Source organism: Rousettus aegyptiacus, unplaced genomic scaffold (genome assembly GCF_014176215.1).
Source record: "Rousettus aegyptiacus isolate mRouAeg1 unplaced genomic scaffold, mRouAeg1.p scaffold_m13_p_12, whole genome shotgun sequence".
Classification (NCBI taxonomy): Eukaryota; Metazoa; Chordata; class Mammalia; order Chiroptera; family Pteropodidae; genus Rousettus; species Rousettus aegyptiacus.
Window position 1 is genome coordinate 15,798,454 of NW_023416287.1, and position 10,118 is coordinate 15,808,571.

The window sequence follows — 10,118 nt, forward strand, 5'->3', positions numbered from 1 at the left end:
GTCATGTAGCCAAGGTCACATGGAGAATAAGAGCAAGAGCAGAAGGCAGAAGAGGACAGCAGGGCTATGTGGCCACAAGTGTGTGAACCTGACCCCGTTCTCCATTGTCCTCACAGCCACAGCATTCCATGACCCCCTCTCATCACAGAGACCCTCAATGTTCTCACGGTCTTAGAATCCCAGCAGCTCCTCCCAGAACACAGAATGTGGTGTGGTCACACCCCTAGAGACCTCATTTCTCTCTCAGTTCATCCATCTGGCCTGGATTTCCACATTGTCTTGGTGAATGCCAGGAATCTGATTGAGGGAGCCCTTTCCTCAGGCCCAGAGATGGGCTCGTCACACTTCAGAATGTGGCTGAATTAGTGGCAGGGTTGCTTCAGGTACAAGAGGTACACCTGGCCCAGGACGCAGGCAGTATTAGCGCTTGTGAGATTTGGGGGCCATGAGTCCCCTCCCAGGCCTGTCTCTAGTGTGATGTTAGGAGCATAGGACCTCTGTCTTTTTTGCCACTGATCAAGTCCCTTTTGTTTCATCCTCTGATTCCATGTACCTTTAGCATGAGATTCAGCAAAGCACCTACCTACCTCTCTAGGCTCATCTCTAGTCACCCTCACATTCCAGTCTTAGGCCATAGGAAAAAACATTTTAGACTAGCAATTTCCAAATAAACACATGGGCAGAATTCATTCATTTGGTCAACAATGCCAGCCAATACTGTACTTTGGATATAGTGGTTAATCGGACAGATCCCCATTGTCCAAGCTAACAATTAACGCCTAGCTCCTCGAGTGGAAGAGGGAAAATTTCTACAGATTAATAACGAACCAGTCACCAAGGAACAAACAGAAAAGTAAAACAAGTGAGGCAATGTTATTTACATAATTTCAGACTACTTTGGGAAATTGTTCCAAGCACTCCAGTCAGAATTTAAGCTCCGCTCCACCAGGGGGCGCAAAGGACCACTTGCGCGGGTTTGGGAGGCGAGACGCCGCTCTAGGCTGCAGCCCGAGTTGGAGACGCATTTCCGCCGGCGCTGAGTGGGCCGAGTAGTCAGTGTCCTGGTCGTCTCTCGCGGTCTCATGAAATCTCCAGACATCCACACTTTCCTACATTGTTAACTCTGTCTCCACTGCTGTCCGGCACTGTCGATCGCCGGGCCTGGGTGAGTCCACTGCAGGGAAAGCTGGACATGTGGTCTATGCCATCCCACTGGAGGGAAACTGAGGCCCGGGGGGCGCGTAGAGCCTAGGCCTGGCTCCCGGTTGCAGGACTCTTCCAGGTGTGGACCTTTTAGGGTTTGCGTCCAAGGGAAAGGGGCCTCAGGTCACAGGCTGGTGCGGGCGTCGGGTCGCCGGACTTACCCACTCCGTGTGGGCAGCCTTGTGCCCGCTAACGGCTGGAAACCGGGCCCACGATGTTTGAGCACGAGGTACCGCAGCGAGTCGTGCGGAGCCACGTGTGATCCCCGGCCTGAGGGACGCCAGGGCCCTCTGATTTTCACTGCCCCCACCCACCTCAGACTCCAGGCATTTAATCCCTAAAGCCACTCGTTAGTTGCCGACAAACTGTCCTTAATGACCCTTCCATGGCCCCAGAGTCTGGACTCCATCCCCTGTTCTGCACTAAAGCCGCTTCCCCGTGCTTTTCTCTGCCTAGGCCTTGTGTCTTTGTGGCTCTTGGAGACAGATGACAACTCTTCCCCAGAAGGCTTTGCGTGCGGGCCCTCCACCAGCCGGCGCCCGCCCCCTCCTCTCCTGCAGGACCCTGATCTGCACTGCTGGATGCGCCCCCACTGTGTCCAGCAGGTTGAAGCAGTCCCCTGGGTGAGTGCTGCTGCTCCTGAGCACCTTGAGCTCAGGGCTTGTTGCCTTCCTGCCCCACCGCAGAGGGGTGGTCCTGGAGCTCCAGTGTGCTCCACCGAGTTGTCTTGAAAGGCCCTGGTGCAGAAGGAGGCCTGTGTTGTAGATGAGGGTGGGCATGGGGTCCAGAAAGGCCTGAATTCAGATCCTGACTCAGCCCCTCAGCTGTAACTCTGGGTAAGTTTCTTTATTCTCCTGTCTTTACTTCAGGTAGAGGAACTACAAGAGCTCTCTGATGGGAAAGAGGCCTTGTCTGTGTTTTAGTTTGTTTTCGAACCCACAATGCCTGGGACATAGGTGTTCAGTACATATTTGTGGAGTAAATGAAACCATTGAGGGATTTTTACCAAAAGTTGATCTTTCTGTGGACTCTCTTGATGAGGGAGGATGGAATGTATTTGAAGTGATGATAATGTTCAGGCTCCTGAGCTTGGCTGGGTAGCTTTCTACTGCCTAGGCAGATAGATGGTGGGTGAACATGGGCTTTTCTTCCTGGCTTACCTTCTGCCCTTTTTTGCCCCTGCGTTTGAAAGTGATTGTGGGCTGCCCATGCCTGGGTCATTGATAGTACAGGAAGAGTAATTACCGAAAGCATTTCTCCGCGTTTGGAGGGCCCACCCCTTCTCCTTCCAAACCCTGGAGCTTTCCCAAACCTCCTACCTCCCACCGCCTTTTAGGTGCCTCCTGACCTCTGGTGTCTGGTTTATTGAGTGCTCTCTGTGCCTGGCTCAGTGCTGGTTTCTGTGAAGCTTTAACAAAGAATGAGAGTGGTCCTACCGAGGGAGTGTGTGGGTTGGTTTTGGAGCTCCAGCTGTGGTCTTCTGACCCGGGTCTCCAATTTCATCTGCCTTGTGTCCTTTTCTGTCCCTGTGTTTGAAGTGATTACAGGCTGCCCTTGTCCTGGTAAAGCAGGCAAAAGAAAAGTTGCAAAGTTTTCCTCAAGTTTAGAGGATCCATGCCTATTCCTTTCAAATGCAACAGCCTAAGGTGACTGGCAGTGACCAAGCATGAAGTAGACTGAGGATCAAGGGAGATAGGCTGTCAGTGCCTTTATATCCAAACCGAGATTTCCTAAATGGCTTTCTTTTGACGAGCACGTTGGTTTTCTGGACATGTAGGTGGTGCCAAGTAGAATCATATGCTGTCTTCTTGTCCCCTACAGGAGTATCACATGACTGCCGTTCCTTGTGCATTAGAGATGTCCTCAAGGAGAGCCTGGCTTGTGAGGTACCAGGTAAGTGGTGTCCCGTCTGTTTCTCTTGAGCTCAAGTTCTGTGAGGCTGCGCAGCCAGAAGTGTTTCGGTGATGAGGTGTGGGGGGTGAGAATGCAGGCGAAGGCTGCTTCCCAGGGCTCCCAGCTTTGTCCCCTTGGGCCAGCAGGCACAGGCCTGGGCCCTTCTCTGCTCCTGAGAGAGCCCCTGATGAAGGCTGCTGTGCTGTCAAGAGGAAAACAGCAGTATATTAGAATGGACAGAGGACTGCATTTTAGAGTCAAACCTGGATTCATAATCAGTGACCAGCTAAGTGCTCTTCTGTGCGCCTGATGAGAACCCTGTCAAATGTTCATTGTTGGCACCACTTATACCCCGTCTTTCAGAATCCAAGGATTCTCACTGTATCTGCTGTTAATTTTCTCTTCAGCTCTTGGCAGGGACTGGTAAGCAATCCCTGAGAGTGAGGTGTGGCTTCTGTAATTTAGGTTGTAAATCCGGTCATTGACCTGTGTGCTGTTCTGTTCCCAGTTCAGGCCATTTCTCAGACTGCTGGCAATGGCCTCCCCTCTTGGCTCACTCACTGCTCTTTTCTGTACCTGCATTCGAAAGTGATTGTGGGCTATTTGTGCCCTGGTCGTTGATAGTGCAGGGAGAATAATTACTGGAAGCGTTTCCCCGTGTTTGGAGGGCCCATCCTGTCCCTTCCGAACCCTGGAGCTTTCGTACATGTCTTTCCATCAGTTTGTGTTACTTCCTGGTACCTGTGGTTACTTCCTGGTGCTATGGGTCTCATGGAGAGCCCCTTATGCTGAGCAGGGCCCTGCCGGAGGGAGTTTATGTTTATGGGCTGGTCACTCTCCCCCTAGGGCTCCCCTCCCCATCACACCCCTTCCCACCTCCTTGGCCCCTTCTCTCAGCCCTAATCATACCTAAAAATTGTTGATTTGCTTATCATGCCCCATGCCGTGGTCTCCTTGAGGACAGTTCCTCCATCTTGTTTTGCATTGTGCCATGTACCTGACATGTGACACTGGACAAACAAAACAAAACGAGAAGATGGTGACGTGGAGATGACATGTTGTAAGGTGGTAGGGCTCATCCTGTTGTGGAGTGTCAGGAGAACGATGACCTTGAGCAAGCCAGCCTGCCCGGGCTGCTGCATTCCCTTCTCCTGCTGGAAGTTTTGTTTCTCTATTGAAAGATCTACTTATTATGGTCTACCTTTAGTCTTGGCGTGGGCAGGGCCTGTGGTCCACCGAGGGTAGTTTTCCTTCAGCCCTTAGATTAAGGGACAGGGACTAGGGTAGTAATGGAGCTGGGCCAAGCTCAGTATAGTCAAGGATATATACATAAGCAGCCCTTACACTAGATGGGGCCTTCCCACCAGCTGGTACCCTTCCTGGTTCCTGCTAGTCACTGTCAGTGAGCCATGGCCCCCTCTTTGAAACCTGGCCTTGGCACAGACTGGTTAGCAACATATCGGTCACAGTCGGCACATAGGATAACACGGATGGTACTCCTGACCACGGGTGATCTGCAGACCTGTTCCCAGAGTTAAGTTGTTCTTGTTCCTAAGACAGCAGTGTAGTCTTTCAGGTACTCACAGGAACAGCCTGCATTTGTGGGTGCTGTAATCTGCCAGCCTCTGTGACAAGTGTTCTCTTCCCCTAGGGCCAGCCCTGAGTATCCGTTCATGGCTTGTCTCTTGCATATGGGTCTGTGTATGCAGAGGCACCATGGGAAACGTCAGTCACCTTCACGTCAGTCATCATATCAGTCGGAACGCTAGACCATGGGGCCTGGAGGTAAGGTTTTGGGACCATTTTCTGGAATTTTGTTATTTTGTCTCTATAAAGTCACTATGCACGTTCCCTCGGGCTTGGCTGGTCGGTCATATAAGGGGAAGGAGGGTAAAAGTGGCATTCTGTGAGTTCCCAGTTGTCCCTGCTGAGGAGCAATTTCTCACATGGTTACAGGGGAGGGGCCTGTGGAAACTTACTTGAGTAAAGGGCTCCCTGGGTCATCTCCCTCTTAAGTGCTGGAGCGTCAGCTATGTGCTGTGATGGAAGCATGTGGATTTAGGCACCAGGGACGCTGGTCCCGCCTCTGAACCTGTCTAGCTCTGTGACCTAGTCTCAACCTCTGCTTCATCTGAAAAGCAAAGCTGGCATGGCATAGAAGATTTAAAAATGTTTTTTCATAGTCGTGCCGGGACCACATGATCCCGATATTTTCCAGCCTAAAAGCATTTCCAGTTTTTTTTATGCCGGAAGTGTCTTGACTCCACGGCAGGGAGGTTTTATGGGATCTTTGCGGGACACAACAGAAGCTACTAGGGCTCTGTGCTTGCTCGGGTCATTCCCCTTTCCCCAGGCCCCTGGCACCAGCCTCCATCTTTCCTGGCTCTCTTTCTGTCCCTTTCTGCTCCTGCATTCGAAAGTGATCGTGGGCTGCCTGTGCCCTGGTCATTGATAGTGCAGGGAGAGGAATCGCTGAAAGGAGTTTTCCCCGTGTTTGAAGGGTCCAGCTGTCCCTTCCAAACCCTGGAGCTTTCACACACTAGCTTTCTTCTCCTGCCATTTGCTCAGAGCTTGGGCCTTTGCTGGTCCCCGCGTGACGTGGTGACGGGGCTAACCTCCTGACTTGTGCGTTTCGCTTTGTCTTTTCAAGTTAAGGATCCTTCCGTCAGAAACATTTATAGTAGGACCTCACACTGGAGTAAATTCAGCTAGTGCTGAAGGGCATGGATGAGGATTATAAATCATGGGCTCTGCTTTATGAATTTGTAGGAGTAGAGGATAACCCATAATAATAATGTTTTCCAAGACAGCCATGCCTTAAATGCTCATTTGTGTGTTATTGTTACTCCTTTACTCTTTTTTTTTTCTATTTTCAAAAATTATCCCTTTACTCTTTCTTGAGCACAACTTGTATCGCTTCTCTAAGAACCATCAATAATGTCTAATAAACAGAGAAAGAAAAATAAAAGTGGGGGCCAGATGTAGGGGCAAAGAGGGGTTCTATCAATTCTGAACCAGTAAAAAAAATTTTCACGTGTCACAATCTACCAGGAGATTGAGTATTCTTGTCAGTCACTGAGCAGGGAAGAACACACTGACCGATCACCCTCCTTTTGCTGACTTTTAATCCGTGCTTTCGTGGGTTCTCTTTTTGAAAAGCGTAACCCCAGGGGTTTATTAGAGAAGAAATTCTCGGGCCTGTGGGTCTTTGAAATCTCCATTTGTAGACTCAACACTCCCTAGCATGTGTTCCGGTTCATGTTAGAATTTTGTGTTGCAGACGGGGCACCTAGATGTGTAGTGAGCCATCGCCAGAGGGCTGACCTGCCTTTTGTTCTGTGTGCTGCAGACGGGTTCTGTGGGAGGCAGAAGCCTGCGACAGTGCTTTCACTTCATAGACTCAGAAGATACGACGTGGTGCCCCTGAGAGGCATGTCTTGGCTGAGGTGAAGTTGGAGGTGAGGGCAAGGTATCCATTTCACCGATCTCCACTTTCGGCCTGAGGGCTCCTGTATGGTTCCCAGATCTTATTCTGTTGACATTCGGCTCTCTTGTCTTTGAGGTTGGGGTCCTTTTTTGCCAGATGTTTTTGTTCCCATCTCACGATGATGTGAATGTAACGAGAATAATATATGTGAGCTTTCTGGTGCAGACAGCCATCTAATTAACCTGAGATTTTCCTTGTCTTTTAAACCTACCTTCTGCCCCTTTTGCCTCAGAGGCCCACAGCCTAGTTCCTGGGCTTGGGCTCCTCATCTAGGCTGGATGATTTAGTGGGCAGAGTTGACTGTTTTGAAAAGATAGTTTATTGCCCTCCCAACCCCAGACCTGGTAATTCAAACCTCTGGGTGTAGAGTCCTGTGGATTGAGTTGGGGCTCACTTATGTAATGTTCTCAAGCTTGAACGATGTTTCTCATTTGTTCTTTAAATGGGCCTGGTGGTCTTGATCTTCGAAGATAATAGGCATCTATCAAGATTTGCTGGAAGTTTATCTTCCATTTGTTTTTCTTGCCTGGATCTTTGCAGAATAGGATGACAGCTGCTGGGGTCTTGTGACAGGCTGGGCAGATAAGTAATGATAGTGTGGCATGAGAGCTGCTGAGGGTGATGGTCCATCCCTTTCATCAAGATGCATTGGGACCTCAGTGTCAAAGTCCCTGTCAGTGAGCACTGAGCTGTCTTCTTGTGAATTACTCTTATCTGTTCAGTTGCACTGATCACGAATTGCTTGAAAGAAAATCATTTCTTATGAAAACTGCACATTTAAGATGTATTTTCTTTATTATCTTTTCTATTCTGGTAATACCTAGTTTGGTGTGTGTGAACTAGGAGCTTGGGCTTGGCCGTTTGGGACCTCTCACTGGGGAGTGCTGGGGCCTGAATGCTTCTACGCTTTCTGTCCCTCCTAGGTCAGCCTTAGGTTGGAGGCTGTTGAAGGAGGTCCCAAGGCCATGAGTCAGTGACCCTCAGGATGATGTGGGACCTGTGTTTGCTGTTATCTCTCCCTAAGGTGAGTTAATGCCCAGGGCTGGGAATCCTCAGCTGGTTTGTGTTTATGGGAACTCCAAGTCATTGGTCTCACCTTCCTTTCCTTTGTATTCTTTTGATGTTTGCGGACACTAGAGGGGGCACAAGAGATCAGAGGGAAAGCGCTGGCACTGGGGCCTCGGGGACTTCAACTTGCCCTGAGTCTTAACAGTACCCTCAGAGGGCCATGCACAGGGAAGACCAGCCCCAGGTCCCTCTGCCATGCCTGAAATGACTTTCATAACCAAGAGTTTATCCCTTGAATTTTTAGCTGCGCATCACGTTCCTCTTTGCCCGCCGATTCAATACACCTGACAAACTTGCTCTGTCTGCCTTTTAAATCAGTAACAAGCCATGTGCCAGCAAGGCTGAGCATGGACAAAGTGGGTCACAGGCCAGCTCTTGTTTTCACTCCTTGAGCCTTTCCTGTCACGCGCCTGAGGTTTGGCACACAGGCTGCTGTTTGGAGTGTTCGGTTAGGATGAGGAAGTAAACAAGCAATGGTAGTTGGCTCTGATTTAGAACCTGTGAGAGTTGAGGAATAGTCAGGCCAAGTGGACTCGAGTGAGACAGTGCTGATGTCACTGAGGAAGCTGGAGTGGCCTGGAGTTCTGGGGCCTGACACATAAGTAAATAACGCTGTGAGACTAACTGTCCTAGTTTGCCTGGGATTGAGGGGTTTCTCAGGTTGTGGGACTGACCCCAGGGAAACTGGGATGAGTTGGTCAGCTTATCTGGGATGTAAAATACCTGGTGTCAACTTGAAAGGACAGGTTACTGAGTAAAGGTGGGAGCAGGGTGAATGTGGGGCAGCTGCCATTGGTGGACCTTGGATGGCGTCCTCAGGATCAGGCTTTTGGAGATAACAGGTAAAGTCAGGAACTGCCATCATGTGCTGATGTGCACATGTGAATTTTTTAATCCCATTTTACAGATGGGGGGGGGTCTACATGAGGAAATATGTCCCAAAGGCTGTGATGAAAGCCTGAAGGTAATTGTCCAATTTCTGTATTTGAAATTGAAAACCACTTTGGCTGGGCTGAGGTAGAATTCAGGTTGTCAAGTCTGCCTTGATGAATTCGACACCTCGGTGGCCTCTACTGCAGGGGTGGGTATTCTTCATGGTTGTAATGTTCCTCTCTGCCAGCCAGTTCCCAGGAGAGGCATCCAGAAGTCGAAGGTTCTTTTTCTGTCTTGCCCTTTTCTTTAAGACCTACTCAAGGGCCATCCTCTGACTTCTTTTGCCACCTTTAGTCAGCTGGTCACAGCTGCCTGAAAAGATACCAAGATAGGAATCTGGGCCCACTTGAGAAAGTTGCGACTGGTTGTTAACGTCTGCTGCTGTGGTTCAGACAGCAGCAGAAACGTGGGCCAATACTTAACAACTTGAACTAGAGACACCAAGACCTCATTCCTGTCTCCCTGGCACTGCAGTGTCTGAAGCAGGAGCTATCCCAGGTCTTCAGGACATCTTGAGAAGAGCATTACAAGCAAGGTGACCCAAGAACCAGGATTAAGGTCAAGGAGGCGTGATCCTTGCCCGGAAACTGCTGGGTACCAGAAGGCCTGGTTGAGCAGCTGGTGGAAAGATTCCATAGCAGAATCAAAAGCTAGGAGAATAGAGAGATGGACAGATTGAAAGTTCATTCATTAAAAAGAAATTAAGCTATTTATGAGCCAGACACCATGCTAGAAATAGGAATATAATGATAAATAAGACAGTTTGATCCCTCAAGGGGATCATTGATAGGTATATAATGTTTGTCATTTTACTCAAAGCTTTGTATGTTTCTGTTTCAGGTAGAAGAGCTTCTTTCAACAGTTCTTGTAACGCAAGTCTTGCAGTAAATTCCCTCAGCTTTTGTTTGTCTCATCTCAATATACGCCAAGAAGTGGCAAAACAAAGCTTTGAGCTACTTCTGTCCAACTTGCTCCCTCAACAGTGACATCAAATGACATGTACAACTACATGTTTAAGGTCGAACTTTGGGCTACGTGGTGACTGGACACTGTGTGTGCTTTTTTCCTTCATATCAAAGTTTATTCTAGCAAAGACAGTGGGGCGGAGAAGCGGGAGGAGGAGGATGAAGATGGAGAAGGTGTCCCGTGGTCAGGCGTGTCTTCAGGTGCCATAGGCTCCCTGGTGATTAGCGTCCATGGGGGACGGGGCCCTCCTGGGAGAGGAGACAGCTGGTCGCAGCCCCTGCAGCCCCACGGGGCAGGGGAGCTATCATCAGGTGTGATGTCATCCAGTGCTTCAGCTTCAGCTTAATTAATGTTGCCCCCTAAGAGCAAGAAGTTCTGGAGAGGAGGCAAAAGGGCACAAGAAAGGTCATTATCTGGAAAAGACGGGGGAAAAAAGTATACACAACTTTGAAAATATGCATAGGAGCTTTCTGAAATGGAATCCTTTGTAAGGGAGAGGCAAGTTCTCTAATAAAAAACCTGGTAGGTACAAAAATCTAGGCCTTGGGCTTTTGTCGAAGGAGATATT

At 49.4% G+C, this 10,118-nt stretch overlaps 1 long non-coding RNA gene and 3 other non-coding genes across 6 annotated transcripts; all 4 read left to right on the forward strand.

The window, feature by feature from the left end:
- Positions 1 to 1,015: 1,015 nt before the first annotated feature.
- LOC107512589 lies at positions 1,016 to 10,089 on the forward strand. 3 transcript variants are annotated; one of them, XR_004953613.1, is made up of 7 exons: positions 1,016 to 1,165; positions 1,660 to 1,826; positions 3,025 to 3,096; positions 4,748 to 4,881; positions 6,377 to 6,565; positions 7,507 to 7,607; positions 9,425 to 10,089. It is a non-coding gene; the product is annotated as an uncharacterized LOC107512589 (long non-coding RNA). The 3 variants fall into 3 exon arrangements; XR_004953614.1 differs by having other exon boundaries at positions 6,377 to 6,554; XR_004953612.1 differs by having other exon boundaries at positions 1,017 to 1,165; positions 6,377 to 6,542.
- Positions 2,381 to 2,514, forward strand: LOC118610166. Its single transcript, XR_004953821.1, has one exon. It is a non-coding gene; the product is annotated as a small nucleolar RNA SNORA71 (small nucleolar RNA).
- Positions 3,671 to 3,803, forward strand: LOC118610165. The gene has a single exon (XR_004953820.1). It is a non-coding gene; the product is annotated as a small nucleolar RNA SNORA71 (small nucleolar RNA).
- On the forward strand, positions 5,502 to 5,635 carry LOC118610163. Its single transcript, XR_004953818.1, has one exon. It is a non-coding gene; the product is annotated as a small nucleolar RNA SNORA71 (small nucleolar RNA).
- Positions 10,090 to 10,118: the final 29 nt, after the last annotated feature.